General features: G+C 38.6%; 1 non-coding gene across 1 annotated transcript; it reads right to left on the reverse strand.

The window, feature by feature from the left end:
• Positions 1–6,392: 6,392 nt before the first annotated feature.
• On the reverse strand, positions 6,393–6,499 carry LOC115854680 (U6 spliceosomal RNA). Its single transcript, XR_004040089.1, has one exon. It is a non-coding gene; the product is annotated as a U6 spliceosomal RNA (small nuclear RNA).
• Positions 6,500–21,623: the final 15,124 nt, after the last annotated feature.

A 21,623-nucleotide genomic window follows, 5' to 3' on the forward strand; every position in this document is an offset into this window, starting at 1 on the left:
AAGGATGGGTACGACTTAAAAAGCTTTGTTATCTCACTGAGACTCAGAAAATGCACAGTGGAGATTGATTCTTGGCATGGGGATCTGGAAAAATAGGCCATGCACAGCTTTTATAGGGACCCAGAAGTTAAACCTTTATCTTTCATTACTGATACTGACTGAGCACTATCACAGGGAGACAGTTGGGTACCAGGCATTAGCTATTTAAACACAACAAACTTGACAGACTTACAGGAAGCTGACTTAGCCTTGGGAGAGAGAGTGTGAAATTTCAAAAGATGCCCACATGCAAAGAATGATGTTCCTGTGAATATGTGTCTCCAGAGTTGTCATTTTTTCTTCTCACAGAGTGGTGTTTCTGAATTAGTGACCTCTTTTCCCAATCTGTCCTTTGCCCAACTTTGATGCCTTTGTGACCTTTTGAAAATGTTAGAGGGTAGGCAAGCGTGTCTTCAAAATCAGTTTCCACCATTAACTACTGTTGTGATCTTTGAGCAAGTTACCTGAAGTGTGTGAGTCTAACTTCTCATCTGCCCAAATGGAGATGAAAAGATCTAATTCGTGGTGGTTTGGGAAGACTTTAAAGACAATACATATAAATCTTGTGGCTTGATTTCCTATCCTGGAGTGGACGCTGAAATGTTACCTCCTTCTTGCTGTGGCCAGCTTCCCAGATTTGCTTAGAAGAATTTAAATGATCATGCCCCTTCCACTTCTCCCTCCTCTCTTATTTTTCTCATTACGTTCATTGCTAATGTCCCTCCTGGTTTATGCATCCTAAGAAGAGGATGGATTGGGATCTAGGCTTGGTTCATTTCACTTTTTCATGTAAAAGAGTCAACTCTTAAGCTAGCTATTATATTAATGAGTATTCCAAATTTTAAACCAACCGTACTCGGAGAAGGCAAATTATTCTCTTTATTCTTAAATTTATTCTTTGTTCTAGAATAATTTACATGAGATGAGAGTTGTCATCTTTAAAAGAATCAAAGAATTCATCAAACTTCTTTCAGTTGTGGAGATAATTTTGTTCCTTATTAAAAATTTCAATCTCTACCTTGTTTATTTATTGCTTAATCCACCTTTTTACGTCTTTAACCAGTTTGGTATTTTCCTCCAAATCCTTCCATTTCACTGATAACCTCGAATTTTATTAGAGTAGAATGTATTCATATATTCTTTAAAAAAAAAAAAAAAAACCAAAATCTCTACCATAGGGATTTTAATAGGATTTTTCTTATTTCTAATATTATTTTGTTTTTCTCTATTTACTGGTTAGATTTTTCAAAGACTTCTCCATTTAAATGTTTTTCAAAAGAATAGGGCTTTGATTTATATATAATTTTAAATATTTCATAAAATAAATGTTTTCTGCTTTCATTGTTATTTATTTCCTTCAGTTCACCGTAGCATTAATTCTTTAATTCTTTAATATTTATGAAAAAAAGCATTTAGAACTTTACATTTCTCTTCGAGAATAGCTTTGGCTGTACTTAAGATTTTTATTTAGATAATCTCATTTTAAACACTTTAAAAATAGTTTATGGTTTGTCAGATTTATCTTTGTCCTAATAGTAACTTAGAGCAATGTTACTTAAATTTTCCATCTTGAGGAATATTTAAAATTCATATTTATAAAAGCATTTCTAGTTATTTGTCATCATGGACAGAATATGTGGCCTCTTCAATGTCTGGCTATTGGAATATTCATTTATATATATATGTGTTCATAGCCTAGTTAATAATCATATTTTCTAATTATTCCATTAGGCATTCAAAGCAAGTGTATTTTCTCTTGGTAGACACAACCTTGATATATTTATGAACTATGTAACTGACTATATGTACATATGTATAATTAATCTTAATACTTATCCTATTTAAATCATCACTATCTTTTTTTCCTCCATACTAGATCTATGACTGGGAGACGGGTTAAAGTATCCTAAAACAATCAAATCATTCCATTTATCTTCTTTCTTATATAAGATGCTCTAAAAAACTTGAATTCTATATTGTCTGAAATTATCACTAGGTCTGCTTTTTTTTTTTTTACATTCTATATCTTCACCACCCAATGATTTTATTCTTATTTTCATACCTTTCAAGTTGTCCCTTGACATTGTGTAGGTTTACATTAGGAATGTTTGACTTAAATGAGGCAGCTTAACCTACATATGCAGAATGTCATGACTGAAATATATACTCATTCTTCAATCATCTGCATTTGTGCCTTCTGTTTTTATGCTGCTTTGAAGTTTATTTTACATCTTCTATTGTTTGGACTGTGTTTTATTTGTTTTATATTTCCTATTAATTTACTCAACAAACATGAACTTCCTCCTATGTGGCAGGCATTTTACCAGGCTTTAGGCACAAAAATAAAGAGGAAAAAACACAACTCCAGTCCCTGATGGGGTGAGGCAGCAGTGGGCGACATAGATATAAATAAAAGAATTGCATTAATTAATAGATGCAAATACTTGCGTTACAAATCATGATTATACACTGATAAATCCACCAAAAGAAAGGAATGCAGTTCTATGAGAGGCCATGACAAAGGGAGTTGACTTAGGCCTGAAGGTCTTGGAATATTCCTTGAGAAATTAAATATGACCTAAAACATGAAGAATAAGTAGGAGGTAACTTGTTAAAGGGAGGGTGGTGACCAAGGTGGAAACATTCCATCCAGAGGGAATAGATGAAAAGGACCAGTGATAGAAGGAAGCCATTAAAACTCCTAAAAACAACCCAACAGCAACATTCAAAAAAAATTACACTGTAGCTGGAGCTTCGAGAGCTATCAAGATCTTGGTGTGACATGAGATTTATAGGAATTTCATCAGCATTCATCAGGAATTTATAGGAATTTGATCAGCATTCATCAATTCCTGTCTCTTTAAATCTCGAAGTTAGAAATTAGCTAGACATTCTGATTCCTCCACAACCAAGCAGTTTAGATGAGGAATCGAGTGAGAGTTTTTCTTCCTCCTTAACACTTCTCAGTCTTAAAACATAATTTTGGATTTGGCACACCAGACTGTGTTTATTAAATTATTCTTTTGTGTATCATATATCTTCCATGTCAAAAATTTTAATTGACATTTGCATTCAGTTTTGAAACAATATTTTCAACAGTCAGTTTAGGTTAAACTCCAAGACTCTATGTTTACCTGCTTTCCTACTTATCATTAGCCTCCTTTTGCCACAAATTCCCCATGCTCAAGCTTTTAACTTTTTTTTTTTTTTTTTTTTTTTGCGGTACGCGGGCCCTCTCACTGTTGTGGCCTCTCCCGTTGTGGAGCACAGGCTCCAGACGCGCAGGCTCAGCGGCCATGGCTCACGGGCCCAGCCGCTCCACGGCACGTGGGATCTTCCCGGACCGGGGCACGAACCCGTGTCCCCTGCATTGGCAGGCGGACTCTCAACCACTGCGCCACCAGGGAAGCCCTCAAGCTTTTAACTTTGATTAATCTTCTGGTCATTTAGAACAGGGGTGTGTCTTCCACTTACTCTTTCAAGAAGGGTTTGTGGTGGCATGTATTTTCTGAACCTGCTCTTTCATGGAATGTCTTTGACTTCACAGATGAGCAACAATCTGGCTGCTTATAAAATTCTTGGTCTGTAACCAGCTTTCCTCAGACCTCCGTAGGATGATTTCATTGTCGTTCGGCATTTAGCATTCCAGAGGAGAGGTCTCAGATTGGCTTGATTATCGCTCCTCCAAAAGTAACTCTTTTGTTCTGTTTTGTTTTGTTTTCAGGTTAAATGTTTGTAAAATCATTGTTGGTCTATTCAAATATTTTCAGGAAATTTTTTGGGTGTGGTTGTCTTTTCATTGATGTGGCCTCGAAGTAATCAAGTAAAGTCTAAAAATTTGCATCTACAAATTTTGAGGGGTTCTTTCTCTAGATAAATCCCATGAGGCTTTGGAATTAAGAGCATTCACTATAGAGACAGGCTGGCTGGGTTCAAGGGCCAGCTTTGTCTTTCACTAGGTCTATGACTTTGAACAAAATTAAAAGAAAGCCCCAAATTAAAAACTTCTCTCTGTTTCAGTTTCCCTATTTGTAAAATGGGGCTGATATAGTACCTATCTTAGAGGGTAGTTGTGAGGGTAGACTGGCCCCTAAGTCCAGAATGGTATCACTATAAGAAAAGGGCAAGAGGCCCAGACACAGTGGCAGACAGAGGAGAAGGCCATGTGGAGACAGAGGCAGAGATTGGAGTGATGCAACTACAAGCCATGGAATAGCAAGGATTGTCAGCAACCACCAGAAGCTAGGAAGAAGCAAGGAAAGGTCCTCCCCTAGAGCATTCAGAGGGACCAGGGCCCTGCCAGCACCTTGGTTGTGAACTTCTAGCCTCCATAACTGTGAGATGATAAATTTCCATTGTTTCAGGTTAAAAAAAAAAAAAAAAGTTAGCATTGGTAAAGCATCTAGAAGGTCATTTAGCCCATCCTGAGTATTTTGCAAGTACCTGCTAGACCACTGTCTTTTTGTTCCTCTCTCTCTGGTTTTAAGCTTCAGAAAGTTTTTCTTTTTCTTTTTGAAAATGTCTATTTACTTTTTATTAGGTATTTTAAGTTGCTGAACCGAAAAGTATAACAATAAAATTTTTGACTAATTCTGTTGCCATAATTAATAATCCCAAAGGTTTAGCTTAACATGGTTATATAAATTCACAAGGTGTCTGTAAGAACTAAATGAGAATTAAATGAGACAATATATAATATATAAAACATTAAAAATTTCTAGTATTCCAGCACAGGTGTGAATTATTTTTTTCAGTCATCATTGTTATCTATTTTGTGCCTGTGTATTAGGTTTTTAAGCTTTACTGAGGTATAATTGACAAATAAAAATGTAATATATTTAAAGTATTCAATGGGATGATTTTATATATGTATATCTTGTGAAAGGATTCCCACCATCAAGTTAATTAACACAACCATAACCTCACATATTTATCTTTTTTTGTGTGAGAACATTTAAGTTCTACTCTCTTAGCTAATTTTAATTATATAATACAGCATTATCAATTATAATCACCACATTATACATTAGATCTTCAGGGCTTATTCATCTTATAACTGAAAGTGTGTACAATTTTACCAACCTCTCCCTATTTCCCCCTGACAGCCACCATTGTATTCTTTAAGAATTTGACTTTTCTTTTTCAGATTCCACATATAGGTGATACCATGCAGTATTTGTCTTTCTCTGTCTGGCTTATTTGATTTGTCATAATGTCCTCCAGGTTCATCTATGTTGTCGCAAATAGCAGAATTTTTTTTTTTTTTTTTTTTGCGGTACGCGGGCCTCTCACCGTTGTGGCCTCTCCCGTTGCGGAGCACAGGCTCCGCACGCGCAGGCTCAGCAGCCATGGCTCACGGGCCCAGCCGCTCCGCGGCATGTGGGATCTTCCCGGACCGGGCCACGAACCCGTGTCCCCTGCATCGGCAGGCGGACTCTCAACCACTGCGCCACCAGGGAAGCCCCCCTTTGCACATTTTTAATTGGATATTTTTGGGGGTTGCTATTGAGTTCAGTTCTTTGTACATTTTAGATACTAACCTTATATCAGATACGTGGTTTGTAAATGTCTTCTCCCATTCCATAGATTGCCTTTTCATTTTGTTGATGGTCTCCTTTGTGTGCAGAAGCTTTTCATTTGATGTAGTCCCATGTGTTTATTTTTGCTTTCGTTGCTTTTGCTTTAGGTGTCAAATCCAAAACAAATATTACCAAGGGAATTCCCTGGTGGTCCAGTGGTTAGGACTCAGCACTTTCACAGCCGTGGGCCCGAGTTAAATCCCTGGTCTGGGAACTGAGATTCCACAAGCTGTGTGGCATGGCCAAACAAACAAACAAAAACCCCTCAAATCATTACCAAGACCAATGTTAACGTCAAGGAGCTTTTTCCCTACGTTTTTTTCCTAGAAGTTAAAACTTATGTTCAAGTCTTTAATCGCTTTGAGTTGTTTTCTGTGTGTGATGTAAGATATAGGGTCCAATTTCATTCTTTTTTGCATGTGGATATCCAGTTTTCCCGACACCATTTATTTATTTATAAAATTAATTTTTATTGGAGTATAGTTGCTTTACAATGTGTGATTTTCTGCTGTACAACAAAGTGAATCGGTTATACGTATACATATATCCCCTTTTTTTTTTAGATTTCCTTCCCATTACGTCACCACAGAGTACTGAGTAGAGTTCCCTGTGCTCTACAGTAGGTTCTCATTAGTTATCTATTTTATACATAGTAGTGTATATATGTCAATCCCAATTTCCAAATTCATCCCACCACCCCTTCCTCCCTTGGTATCCATAGGTTTGTTCTCTACATCTGTGTCTCTATTTCTGTCTTTGCAAATAAGTTCATCTAAAACTATGGAATGCTTCATGAATTTGCGTGTCATTCTTGCACAGGGGACATGCTAATCTTCTCTGTATCATTCCAAATTTAGTGCATGTGCTGCTGAAGTGAGCACTCCCAACACCATTTACTGAAGAGACTCTTCTTTCCCCAGTGTATATTATTGGCTCCTTTGCTAAAAATTAATTGACTATGTAGGCATGGGCTTATTTCTACGGTCTCTATTCTGTTCCATTGATGTGTGTGTCTGTTTTTAGACCACAAACATAATTGTTTTGATTCTTATAACTTTGTAATATATAGTTTAAGATCAGGGAGTGTGATGCTTCTAGCTTTGTTCTTCTTTCTAAAGATTGCTTTGGCTATTTGGGACCTTTTGTTGTTTCAATAAAGTTTAGGATTTTTTTTTCTTTTTCCATGAAAAATGCCATTGCAATTTTGGTAAGTATTGCATTGAATATGTATGAACATAAGAATATGTTCTTCCAATCCATGGACATGGAATGTCTTTCCATTTATTTATGTCTTCTTCAATTTCTTTCATCAAATTTTTGTAGTTTTCAGTGTACTGATCTTCCACTTCTTTGTATAAATTTATTCCTACATATTGTATTCTTTTTAATGCAATTGTAACTGGGATTGTTTCTTAATTTCTCTTTCTGACAGTTCATTAGTATATAGAAACATAACTGACTTTTGTGTGATTTTATATTTTGCAACTTTATTGGATTTTTTTATTCTAACAGATTTTTGGTGGAGTCTTTTGGGTTTTCAACATGTAATATCATGTCAACTAGAAACAGAAAAATTTACTTCGTCCTTTCCAATTTGTATGCTTCTTATTTCTTTTCCTTGCCTAATTGTTCTGGCTAGGACTTCGTGTACTATGTTGAATAAAAGAGATGAGAGTGGGCATCGTTGTCTTGTTCCTGATTTTAGAGGAAAAGCTTTCAACATTTCACCGTTGAGTATGAGGTTAGCTGTGGCATTTATTATGGAATTTATTGTGTTGAGGTACGTTCTATCTATGCCTAATTTGTTGAGAGTTTTTATCACGAAAGTCTGTTGAATTTTGTCAAATGCTTTTTCTGCATCTTTTCGGATGATAATGTGATTTTTATTCATTTTGTTAATGTGGTGTATCACAGTTATTGATTTGCCTATGTCAAACCATCCTTGCATCCCAGGGATAAATCCCACTTGATCATGGTGTATAATCCTTTTTAATGTACTGCTGACTGGTTTACTAATATTTTGTTGAGGAAATTTGCATCTATATTCACCAGGGATAATTGCCTATAATTATCTTTACTTGTAGTGTCGTTGTCTGGCTTTGGTATCAGGGTAATGCTGGCCTCATAAAATGAGTTTGGAAGTGTTTGTTGCTCTTCTACCCTTTGGAAGAGTTTGAGAAAAGTTGGTACTAATTCTTCTTTAAATGTTTGGTAGAATTCAGCTGTGAAGCCATGTAATTCTGGACACTTCTTTGTTGGGAGATTTTTGATCACTGATTCAGTCTCCTTACTAGTCATTGCTCTGTTCAGATTTTCTGTTACTTCATGATCCAGTCTTGGTAGGTTATATGTTTCTAGGAATTTATCCATTTTTTCTAGGTTATCTAATTTGTTGGCATATCATTGTTCATGGTAGTTTCCTGTGATCCTTAGTTTTTCTGTTTTCAGAGTGTAATGTCCCATTTTTCATTTCTGATTATATTTGAGTCTTCTCTTTTATTTCTTAGTTGGTCTAGCTAAAGGTTTGTCATCTTGTTTCTCTTTTTTAAAAACCTAGATTTTAGTTTCATTAATTTTATGTACTGTCTTTATAGTCTCTATTTTATTTCCTATGTGATCTTTGTTATTTCCTTCCCTCTACTAACTCTAGGCTTAGTTTTTTCTTCTTTTTCTAGGTCCTTGAGGTTTAGAGTTGGGCTGTTTATTTGAGATAAACAATTTCTTTTTCCAAATGTAGGCATTTATTGCTATATACTTTTCTTTTAGGACTGCTTTTGCTGCATCTCATAATTTGTGGTAGGCTGTGTTTCCATTTTCATTTGTCTCAAGAATTTTTTTTATTTCCCTTTTCTTTTTTTTTTTTGCGGTACGCAGGCCTCTCACCGTTGTGGCCTCTCCTGTTGCGGAGCACAGGCTCCGCACGCGCAGGCTCAGCAGTGTCCTCTGCATCGGCAGGTAGACTCTCAACCACTGCGCCACCAGGCAATCCCCTTTATTTCCCTTTTGATTTCTTTCTTTACTCATTGGTTATGCAGATGTGTGTTGTTTGGTCTCGATATATTTGTGAATTTTGAAGTTTTCTTTTGTAACTGATGTCTAGTTTCATACCATTGTATTCAGAAAAGATGCTTGATATGACTTCAATCTTGTTAAATTTATTAAGATTTGCTTTGTGGCCTAATATATGGTCTATCCTGGAGAATCTTCCATATGTGCTTGAGAAGAATGTGTGTTCTGCTCCTGTTGCATGAAATTTTTTGGATATGTCTGTCAGGCCCATCTGGTTTAATATGTCATTTAAGTCCAATGTTTTCTTATTGATGATCTGTCCATTGATGAAAGTGGGGGATTGAAGTCCCCTACTACTATCGCATTGTTGTCTATTTCTCCCTTCAGATCTGTTAGTATTTGCTTTATATAATTAGGTGCTCCAGTGTTGTGTGCATAAATATTTACAGTTGTTATATTCTCTTGATGAATTGACCCCTTTATCACGATATAATAACCTTCTGTGTTTCTTATGACAGTTTTGGCTTTAAGGCTATTTTGTCTGCTATAAACATAGTTACTTCTGCTTTCTTTTTCTCTGCATTTGCATGAAATATCTTTCTCTATCCCTTCACTTTCAATCTGTATGTGTCCTTAGAGATGGAGTGAGCCTCCTGTAGGCAGCATATATTTGGGTCTCTTTTAAAACATCCATTCAGGGCTTCCCTGGTGGTGCAGTGGTTGAGAGTCCGCCTGCCGATGCAGGGGACATGGGTTCGTGCCCCGGTCCGGGAAGATCCCACATGCCACGGAGCGGCTGGGCCCGTGAGCCATGGCCGCTGAGGCTGCGCGTCTGGAAGGGGCCACAACAGTGAGAGGCCCATGTAAAAAAAAAAAAAAAAAAAAAAATCCATTCAGCCACTCTGTCTTTTGATTGGAGAAGGTAATCCATTTATTTTTAAAGTAATTATTGATGGATATGGACTTACTATTGCCATTTCCTTAATTGTGTTCTGTTTTGCAGTTCTTTTGTTCCTTTCTTCCTCTCTTTTCCTCTTCCTTTGTGATTCTCTGTAGCAGTATGCTTTGATTTCTTTCTTTTTATCTTTTGTGTATCTGCTATAGGATTTGCTTTCTGGCTACCATGAGGCTTACATAAAATACATTATAACAGTCTGTTTTAAGCTGATAACTTTGAATGTATACAAAAGCTGTATATTTTTATACCCCCCTCAACATTTATGTTTTTTGTGTCAAAATTTATGTCTTTGTATATTGTGTATCCATTAATGTGTCTCAGTGTGGGACTCTTGGCATCATATTATTTAGTACTTTTGGGGCTTCCTGAATATGGATATCTGTTTCTTTCCCCAGGTTAGGGAAGTTTTTAGCCATTATTTCTTTGAATAAGCTTTCTGGCCCTTTCTCGCACTCTCTTCCTCCTGGGACCCTTATAATGCACATATTTATACATTTGACGATGTTCCATAAGTCCCTTAATCTATCTTCATTCATTTTCATTCTGTTTACTCCTCTAATTGGATGAATTCCACTGCCCTGTCTTCAAGTTGCTAATTCTCTCTTCCACTTGATCTAGTGTGCTGTCGTACTCCTCTATTAAAATTTTCAGTTACTGTATTCTTCGGTTCTATGATTTATGTCTGGTGCTATTTCATATTTTCTATATTTCTGTTAAAATTCTCTCTTTGTTCATGCATTGCTTTTCTGACCTAGGTGAGCATCTTTATGATTGTTATTTCAAACTCTCCATTGGGTAAATCACTTATCTCCATTTCATTAAGATCAGTGTCTGGAGATTTATTTTGTTCTTTTGTTTTGAACATAGTACCCCATTCCCTCACTTTCCTTAACTCTCTGTGTTGGTTTCCATGCACTAGATAAAACAGCCACCTCTCCCAGTTTTGACACATTGGTCTCATGTAGGAGGTCAACCTTATTAATCAGCCTGGACCAGTTCTTGATATTCTCTCAAACCTTTGTGATTGTCCAAACTGCTGTATTTGTTCTTAGTGGCTCCCAGTAGTTGAAGACGTGTCAAAACCCATCAGTGTCCCAAATAGGAGGATTGCAGTCAACACCTAGTTGCAGGATGATTAGAAGCCAGACCCTCAGGCAGCAGCTAGGAAAGTATGCAGTTAAAACTCTTCGAGGAAGAAACTGGTAGATGGGCATTTTTGCTTGCTCCCTCTGTCAAGTCTTCATGTATATCCACGGAGGGGGGGAGTATTCCTGCACCTATTTGCTATAGTCCTGTGGGATTCTGGAATGCAATCCTCATTGGCCATCATTTGATTTGGGGCCTGTCCCTTAGGTGGCAGCCATAAAATTTTAGGTACTAGCTATTTGGACAGCTTCTTCCAAGGAGATACCAATAACTTGCTTTAATTGTTGGGATGAGCTGGAGGAGAGGGCAGGGGATGTGCCCACCAGCTCTTTTGGGCTCCAAGGAGGATCACAGGAAGCACCTAGATGCCTGCTAATTAGGAGCCAGACCCTCAAGAAGCAGCTTGTAAAGTATGCAGTCAAACCCTTTCCAGGAAAGACTGGAAGATGGGCAATTTTGCCTACTTCCTTTGCACTGACCTCTGGGGGAATAGCCTCAGTGAATTCTTGTGTGCCCAGTAACAACTGATTCTTTGTTTGCTATAGTTCTGTGGGATTGTGAATGCAAGTCCCAGTTGCTTTCAGAGCCAGTTGGTTTGGGGGCCTATCTCTTGTGTGGTAGTCTTAAAATTTGGTGCACTAAATGTATGGCTCAAGCCCAACACTTCTCAAGGAGAAGCTGGGCATTGGGGCTTCCCTCCCAATTGTATGGCTCTGTGCCGGTGGAAGGGTGGTGGTTATGGTGAGAGTGTGTCTCAGCCTTTCCTGCTTTTATTACCATATTTTCTCAGTTGTCTTATGCGTGCAGTCATTCCTCTAGTTTCTGGATATCTCTCAAAGGGAATTATTACATATGTGGCTGAATAGTTGGTTCATCCATCGGAGGAGGGACATTCAGGAGGCTCCAATGTCACCATCTTGGTCTGGAGTTGAGAATGCTTTCATTGAGTGTTTTCTTTTGCTTGTACTGTAATTATTCTGATTTCATATGGTTTGAGGTTTGATCTCCATTCTCTGTGTCTCCTACCTATCTTTTTCTTTTCCTAATTTCACCTCCATGCTCTTCCTCTAAGGATGGAGATGCTTCTCTAGTCGCAACCCCATTTCCTGAGTTGTTTTACTGCAACATCAATTCTGCTCCTTACTGCCCCCAAAACTGATTGTTTAAATTTCGTTCTTCACATTTTACCTTCTTTGGAATTCTGCCTTGCTATCTTTTCTATTATCTATTGCATTTCACTTTGTTAATATTATCTGTAAACTTCTCTCCTTTAAAATTTTCTGTTCCTCATAAAAAATGTAAGCCTTCTGAGGGCTTCCCCAGCTGGTGGCGCAGCGGTTGAGAGTCCACCTGCCGATGTAGGGGACACAGGTTCGTGCCCCGGTTCGGGAATCCCACATGCCGCGGAGAGGCTGGGCCCGTGAGCCATGGCCGCTGAGCCTGCATGTCCAGAGCCTGTGCTCCGCAATGGGAGAGGCCACAACAGTGAGAGGCCTGCGCAAAAAAAAAAAAAAAAAAAAAGCTTTCTGGGAGATACTGAACAATTTCTAAACTTTTCTACTGCCTTTTGTAGTTAATATTTTCAAAGTTCTATTGCACGAATCTTCAGAATTATTTCTTCCCTTCTCCTCCATTCATTGGTCCTCTATTGTTGCTGTTTTGTATTTTCTGTTTATTCATTTTAAGAGGAGGAGAGACCCATACTCAATTAGCATTCACCAAGTGTCAGAGTGTGTGCATTTCCTGTGGCTTCCTTCACTCTCCATTTCGTTGCAAGTCAAGCCTCTTCCTAATAACTGCAGCCAGAGGGTAAATTTGAGTCTTTAGATTTAACAAATAAAAATACAGGATGCCCAGTTAAATCTGAACTTTAGGTAAATGATGAAAATTTTTTTACTATCAATACATTCCAAAATATTATATGGGATATACTTATAAAATAACTTAAAAATCATCCAATATTCAAATTTAATTTGGCTCCCTGTTTTATCTGACAACCCTTGACTTGGCTGACAAGCATTCAAACCCAGATCAGTTTCCTCTGTGTGGCAGGTTTTTATCTGATGAAGATCTACCGAGGGAAGTTCTTTTCCTATTCTGCCCACTGGTTCTCTGCAAATGCTGCACTACTCCGGAAGACCTGCTGTTCCTCTTTCCTCCCCTCTCTACAGTGTTGGAGGGGACTCCATATCCTAGGGTCTTATGTGTGATTGCCCTTCCTCCTTCCACTTCCTTTTCACCACTTTGGGAAACTTCCTGTTCTCTGGGAGGTCAAGCTTCCAAAAGGATGGAGTAAAAATAATAAGTATTTGTTGAATGTTTACTGTGTTCCAAACACTGAGCTTAGTGTTTTGCATGAATTCGTTCTTCTAATTTAATCATCATGGCTACTCTTTAAGGAAAGTACTATATGAATACCATTTTGCAGATGATGAAACCAAGGCTCAGGAAAGTTAATGACTTGGCGAAATACTAAGTCGACAGTGTGGAGTTCAATTCACAGCCATTTGTCCCTCAGTACAAGCTTTTAACTTCTATCTGATGCCCACATCTCTGGGCCAGGAGGCAGCTGTGCAGTAGACACATGTGTATTCCTACCTTTGTTCTGCCTTTTTGTGAGATCACACATAGGCAGCCCATGACTTTTCCTCTCCTAATCCAGATCCAAAAGCTGTTGTACAAGTGAAATTTCTACCAGGTTGTAGAAATATATTTTCTTGCCATTTTTGTTTTGCTGTGAGTTTTCATGTTGTGAGTACTTTCATGGGGATTTTGGTAGAAATTTGGGACAGGCTGGGACAAGACTTACAGCCAGTTTCCATATTAATTTGTAGAACAGAATTTCATTTTTGCCTCTTTCATTTTTCAGATGACAAGTTCTACTTTTTAAACTTTTTCGAAAAGCCAATTTCAAGCCTAGAGGGTATGACTATATCAAGTGTCCCTAAAAACTCACTTTTCCCAATTCGTTATCCACTTTGATACTAATGTTTCCCTTCTTGCTCCCAATTGAGTCTGATGTCATTATTTCCTTCGTTACTTCCTTGGCCTTTCGGGAGATGATGTCCAAGAAAGTTAAGTATGATGGCCTGCTTTTCAAAAATGGAGATTCCCAGAAGAGATGAGAAATATTGGAATCCCCCAGGCTTCCAAGTCCTGGGCCAGCTTTGCAGGAGAGCATGATAAATTTCCTCCCTCTCACCAGGTGGTAGGTGCTAGTTCTATGGCAGTATCACATCAGTTCCTCTCTCCTTTGCTCTTTCATTTTATCCCACTTTAGGTTCTCAATTAACTTACTACTCATTGCTGTCCAGACATACTCTCCTACTTCATTTCCTCTTCTATTTTTTCTATATTTCTATTGCTTTTAAATACACTTAACTTTCACTTGTCATTTTTCATCCTTGATACCTACTCCATCAAGCTGCACTGATGCCTCTGAAATTTTATTTGACAGTTTTGTGCTTTATTCCTTCTCTTGATTGCTCTTTGTCCTGAATATGTTGGCATGTCCACAAGGTAGCTATAAGACGTATTTCTGAACATATTTTTATCTGAGTGTTCCTGTGATACTTCATACTACGTTGCTTCTTTTTCTCATATCTATTGTCCTCTGTGATATCTGCTTTTGCAGTTTTATCTGGGATTTCCTTTCCTCTCCCTAAAAATCAGCTACTCAGGCCAGGGACTCTCTGGCCAAATACATTCTTTCCAATCTTTGTGAAGCTCCTCCAGGACTGTAGGATTCCTCCTTCAACTGACTAGAAAGGTGTTTTTTTTTTTTTTTTTTCCCCTGAAACTTGAAAAACAAACTGCTGTCTGATTTCCTTGGCTCTCCCAGGTTGAGGTCATATGTGAAGATCTCATATTACTTGTGACCTTGACCTTACCCTGAAAACATCTACTCTATGCCTTTTAGTTAGGGAACCATTTATATACCATTCTGCTTGGGGATGAAGGGGGAAATAGCTGTCTCATAGGGCTGAAAATTAAGAGGAAACAAATCAAGATAAACTTAAGAAAAATTATATTCACAACACTGTATTGTATATTTAGACTTTATTAAGAAGGTAGGTCTCAAGTTAAATGTCTTACCACAATACAAAATCAATAAATAATTATCAGCTTAAAATATAAAAGGAATTCAAGCAACATAGTATGGTGGTTAAGAGCACCAGGTTGTACTATTAGAGAGAATTGAATTTGAGTATATGTTTTGCCTTTTACTAGCCAAGTGACCTTAGACAAGTTACTTTGCCTTTCTGAGCCTCAATTACATCCTCTTTTAAATAAATACAATAATAGCAACAATATAATAGAGTTGCCATGAAAAATATTCTAAATAGTACATGAAAAGTGCTTTGTGTGTGGCAGAGATAATATCTGAAATATGATATGTTCAATAAATGTTACCTGCAACTAAAAAAAGGAAAGAAAAATTATATTATAAATGCAGTGTCTACCTCTATATACAACAAAAGCAACTTTTCTCCTTTTGACCTATTCCATCCTGCATATATATTGATACCATATTTATATGATTATAATTAAACATAGATAGCATCTTATTTTCTCATATTTCCACAAAAATTTCATTATATTTTAAAATGCATGCATCATCAGTTCATTGAGCATATATGCCATAATTCAATTAAACCCTCCCCTATATGTTGAACGTTCATGTGTGAAAACCTAATCCCCAGTCTGATGGTATTTGGAGGTGGAGACTTTGAGGCAATTAGGGCATGAGGGTGGAGCCCTCATGAAAGGCACGTGTATCCTTATAAAAAAAGGCCCCAAAGAGTTCCTTTACCCCTTTCTGCCAAGTGAAGAAAGATAGCCATCTATGAGCCAGGAAGTGGGCACTCAGCAGACACTGAACCTGCCGGTGCCTTGATGTTGAACTCCCCAGGCTCCACAACTGCGAGAAATAAATTTCTGTTGTTTATAAGCTGTGGTAACTTGTTATAGCAGTCCAAATGGACTAAGATGAGGTCAGTTTGGAAAGGTGCATCAAGAACTATAAAAATGATTTCTGCCTTTATTGGGAATTAGTTTTCTAGCAGTCTAATTTAATGTTTATAATATTAAATATTTGAAGAACTCAAGTGTCTGGTAGAAAGCAAATTGTTAATGAGTTGTGGTACAGATGTATGATAGACTATGATAGTCATATGTCATGCTTAGGAAGAACATTTTAATAACATGAAATGGGGGAAGGGAAAAAGTAACATCACATCCTAGGTGCAATATGATCTCCATTATGAAGGAAAAAGGACAAAGAAAAAGTCCTGGAAAGCAATGTGCCTAAATTGTAATAATAGGTTGCTGCTGAGTGGTGAGCTTATGATTTATATTTGTCCTGCCTTTTAACATTTTCTAAATTATTCAGAATGCCAGTCTACTACATCAACAATCATAAATTAAAAAAAAAAAAAAAGAGAGAGAGAGAGAGAAAAGGCAAGACTCTTTGGTGTCAAAGTCCCAATGTGCTCACATGGAATTTGAGTCCAGTAACTTCTAGATGCAGCCTGAACTCAGCACTGTCTCCTCCTTCATCGGCCTTTGTTCCGTTGTATTAACCGAAGCTGCATATTCAGCTTCCCCACTTGACATCAGTCTTTTTAGGAACATGGGTGCTGTCTTCCGCATTTGTAGATTCCATCTCCTACTCCGTCCAGTGTCTAATACAAAAGTAGTGATTACTCCTCATTCATTTATTCATTCATTCAGTTATTTAAGAAACAGTTAGTGCATGGTGTCCCAGGCACTGTGCTACACTCTGGGGAAACAAACATAAACAAGGTAGGATTTTTCTCCTCAAGTTGCTTAAGTAAAATCTAAAGGTGTTACTAAGAAGTTATGGTTTCAGGAAAGAGATAGTAACAAAGGGGACCTTTCTGGCCATACCAGTCAAGTTACTAGAATGCCAGCTTCCATCCCCTAATGCCTGCTGCCCTCTGGTATTAGAAGGCCTCCCAGACATAGCCTTGATGACCACATTCAGGCCAGACTCACCCTTCCTGGCATTGAGGCCTGCGCACCCCTGCAGGGCACCCCTGCATCCTCTGATACTGCCTTCCCTTCCCATCGCCACCACCTAGCCCACACTCCAGGGCTTTGCCTCTCTAACAAGTCAAGACTGCCATTGCCCCACCAGATTCTGTTTCTCACTCTTCAGTCTCTCTTTGTTCTTTTCTTTTTCTCACACAAGCCCGGGAAAGCCTGAGATCCTAGAAATAGGTGGAGTTGCTCTCCCCTGCCTCTGGGGTTAGAGCCATCATCCTTAATTCTGATACCTCTACAGAAGTGCACAATTTCCTCACAAAGTTTAATCCCACCAGCCAGCATGGGATTCCCCTTCATTTCTTCCATCTCTCCTCTGCTGGAGGTTTTCCCCTCTGCCTGTCTCCCCTCAAAACAGGCCCACTGTAGCGGTACCCATATCTATTTCTCCCTGTTCACATTTCACAGAAGCCCACCACTCCCAGGAAAGTCACCTCCAGTGTAGGTGGTGGAAATGAGGAGCCTCATGGGTGGAAGAAAACTGGGGCAGAATCAGTCCCTTAAAGAGAAAGGTCCTCATAGTAAGTTCTTTCAATTAGCTTATTTCCATCTGCCTATTCTCTTTGATTTAATAGATAAATCCTCACAAACGTTGCTCTTCCATAAACTTAGACTTTCAGTTACACCAACAGGAAAATTAAAAAATATTGCTTCATCTGTTCCAATTTTAGTTCTTTCCCTTTCCCCTTCCTTTTTCTACTTCATAGACTCATATGATTTCTGGATGGAAAAGAGCTCCAAGGTCATCCAATAAAATGCCTCATTAAAATTTCTCTGCAACATCTCATCCAGTGGCCCTTCAGCCTCTGCTTGCACACCCCCAGGAATGGGGACCTCATCCCCTTACTGGGCAGCCCATGCCATCTTTATACAGCTCTGGAAGTGAAATGTTTTAATTCTCAGTGAGTAAAAACTATTTCCCTGATACTTTCTTCCCTTGGCCCTAATTCAAGTTCTTGACACAAGACCAAACAAATCTAATTCCTCATCCATGTGGAAAGGCTTCCAGTGCTTTCACCCTTCTGATTTATGCTAGACTCCTTTCTATTTTGAACTCTCTCATTAGAAAAAAATGCACAAATCTGATTTTCCTAACAACGTCTAGGAGATAAGAGAAACCATAATGAAGTAAATTTATTCATTCATTCTTTTCATACAACAAACATCCACCAACTTCTCATTGTTCCAAATCTAGTGCAAAGATCTGGGAACATATAGATGAATGAGGTTCACTCCTTGCCCTCAAGAAGCTCACAGTCTGGTGCAACGGTTAAGAGTAGGGATTTCAGTGTCAGATAGTTTGGTTCAAATTCCTGGTCTATCTCTTGCTATTTGTGTGACCTTGGACAAGTCACTAGGCCTTAACTTTGTCACATGTGAAATACAATACTGATAGTACCTTCTTCGTAAGGTTGTTGTGAGAATTATATGAGATGACACACGTAAAGCTCATTAAAGGATCAATGAATGCTGGCTGTCACTATTAGGAGGAGTCATGTGGGAAAGAGAGGAGGTCAGTTTCAATATAGTAGGTAGATTAGGCAAAACCGGAATGTGCTGCAATGGCACAGAGGGGCACCTAACAAAGACTCTGTGAAGGCCTAAGAGAGCAGGTGATTTTTATCTGAGTCTGGAGAGATGGAGGAATGTGCGTGAAGTTGGAGAGAGATTCCAGGCAGAGAGATCAGGTCATGCAAATGTAGGAATCTGTGAGATCCCAAGAGGTATTCAGGGAACTATGAACAATACAGAATGGCTGGAGTACATCTGTATTGTGGCAAAGGATGAGACCAGGAAGTTTCCAGGGATCATAAAATGGAAAACCTTGTAAGCCAGGCTAAGGAGAATGAACTTTGTCCTATAGGTCATGAAGAGCCAATGAAGGATTTCACATGAAAAGATCGTATCTGTATGTTAGTATCACTCTGGAAGAGGGTGAACTGGAGAGAGGCAAGCCTGGAGGAATAATAAATTCCTCAGTAGGTGGGTTAAGCTCATGCTTAGGGTGCCACTAATGCATGGGTGAATGATCCTGTGTCTGCTACATGATTTATCCGGAATTTTGCAAGCAGTGAGATACAGAGAAAAGTTCTTTTAATGTCAGCATATGCATAAGCTTGGTTTTACTGTTTGGTGGTGTTTTGTTTTTGATTTACAGATAGCAGCAAAGGGATCATGGTGCATAGAGCCCTTAAAAATTGCATTAGAATAGGCGAGGAATAATAAAGGCTGGAATTAAGGCAGCAGCTTGAGAGACAAAAAGGGCAAGTTTCAAGGAAACAACAGTCAGAGGGGAATTCTCTTCCCCAAAATGGCAGACCGGGGACTATGGTTTTTTCAGCCCAAAGTCTCTCCCTGATAGTGACAGAGCATGGCAATATAGTTGCTTCCGACAAATTAACTTCCAATGACATGAATATATTCTAAATGCAACTTTATCATTTTCCCAAAAATAATTGTTCAAGATATTCCCTAAATCCTTATTTACTCATTTTTATTCATTTACTTATCAAATATTACTAAGATTAACCATGAATTGAGAAGTGTGAAAGTTCTTGAATATGCAGAAATAAACGAGAAAGATGTTATTGCCTGATCTTAAGAAGTTTACAGCCCAGCAATGTGGATAGATATTGAATAAAAAACCAAAATTCACCACTTAAGCACATTTATGATAGAAATGTCTATCTACTTTACTATCTAAAATGTCTACTTTCTTTCACAGCCAGCTCTTCAAAAAAAATGGTAACGTGGTATCTAGACGTGCTCACCTACCATCCACTCTTGAACCCATTCTATCAGCTTGCTCCTTTAGAACTGCCTTTGATAAGGTGATCAATAACCACCTTGTTGCAAATCCAATGGACAGTCTTCAACCAGCACCGTATTTGAAATCTCAGCAGCACTCAACACTCCTTCCTCCCTGAAACTTTCTCCTTCCTTAGCCTCTGGAACATGACAATCTCCTCTTTTACCCCTTTGCTTCTGCTTCTGTCTCCTTTGCTGACTCCTCTTCATGTTGGAGGTCTTTGGGACTTTTCTCATCTTCTCCTGTCTTTCCCTAGGTGAACTCATCCATTCCCATAGCTTCATGTACTCTCTCTATATTTCAAGATTCCTAGACTTACATTTCCAGCTCCAATCTGTTGTAAACTGTAGATTCATGAAACCGAACTGATTACCTGATACCTCCACTCTGATGCCTCATGAGCATCTCAACCATGACATGTCCAAAACTTTATTCTTGAACTGCTGACTCTTCTGATTCCAAATATGTTCGTCTCCTGGTGCCATTGCTCTCATTGAGTGGCATAATCAACCACCCAAATGCAAGACAGAAATGTAGGTGTCAACCCTGACATCTCTTCATTTTTCCTTGCCCCACCCAAGTCTAGGCCACCATTGTCTCTCACCTGAACTACTGGGATAGTTTCCTAATTTATCTCTTCAGAGTTACTACTGTTCCCTTCCCAACAATCTTCTACACAGCAACCAGATATTTAAAACACACACACATCCTTCTAATCATGCCACTTCCTATTTAAAACACATCAGTGATTTTTCTTGCCCTGAGGACGTAATACAAATTCAACATGACCCAGGCTCAGCATCATCTGAGACCTGACTAACCAGCTCTGGTCTCTTCTGGGGACACTCTCATCTCCATGTTCCAATCATAGAAATCTTTTAGGTCCTCAAACCTTCTATGCTCCTCCTTTGTTCTTGTCTATGCTCTTCGTACTTCTTGGACTACTCCCTTCTCTTTGCCAGTTAATGTCTATTATCCCTCTCCAAGATAGCATCTAGTTCGTCATGTATTTATCGTCTCTTCCCGCGCATTAACATGTAAGGTCCCCACAGCAGGGACTTAGACTGTTTACTTACCGTTATGTACTCAGCACTTAGGAGAGTCGCTGGCACATAGTATTTAGTCAATGAATATTTATTTAATGATTAATTAGCTCCTCATCAGAGTGCTGATTTGGTTAGTTTCCTTTATTGCATCGTAGGCTCTTGTTGTGTCTACCTTCTTCCCAGCAGCATAGATCACGGCCGTAATTCTACATTTACTTAGGATGATAATCGTGGTTATGACTGAGCAGGATGTTGAAGGATGAATGAGGTGTCAAGTCACTTGACCACTTCTAGCTCTTAATTATCTACTAAGAAGAGAAAATAGGAGGATCGGGTAGGATGAATCTTCTTTTAGGTTTGCTTGAGCTGTAGAATTCTAAATCTAGGCAATTCAGGATTCGAGAAGCAATGGGTACTTCATCACCAAGAGGTGCCAAAGGACAGGAATGAGCACTAGGGTAGGAAAAGGGGATTCCAAATGCAGCTTTAAAGGTTAGCGTTAGCTGTGTGATACTTGCCTTTCTGTGTCACGGTAGCTCCTTCTGTAAAATTAAAGAAAATATGACCTTGCCAAGCGTATTAGTCAGGGTTCTCCAGAAAAACAGAACCAATCGGATACATACATCCTACTTATTTATACTAGAGTTATTATAAAGTATTGATTCCTTGTGATTATGGAGGCAAAGACTCTCGCAATCTGTTGTCTGCAAGCTAGAGACCCAGGAGAGGTGGTGATGCAGTTCAGAAGCTGAGAGCTGGAGAGACAATGGTGAGGTTCCAGTCTGAATCTGAAGGCCTGAGAGGCAGAAGTGTGAAGGCAGGAGTAGACCTTTGACTCAGCTCATGCAGCCCAGCAGAGAAAGAATTCAACCTTCCTCCACCTCTTTGTTCTATCGAGCCCCTCAGTGGATTGGATGATGCCCGCCTCCATTGGAGGGGTCATCTACTTGACTCAGGCCACCAATTCAAAT

The sequence above is a fragment of the Globicephala melas genome, chromosome 6 (genome assembly GCF_963455315.2).
Source record: "Globicephala melas chromosome 6, mGloMel1.2, whole genome shotgun sequence".
Lineage (NCBI taxonomy): Eukaryota > Metazoa > Chordata > Mammalia > Artiodactyla > Delphinidae > Globicephala > Globicephala melas.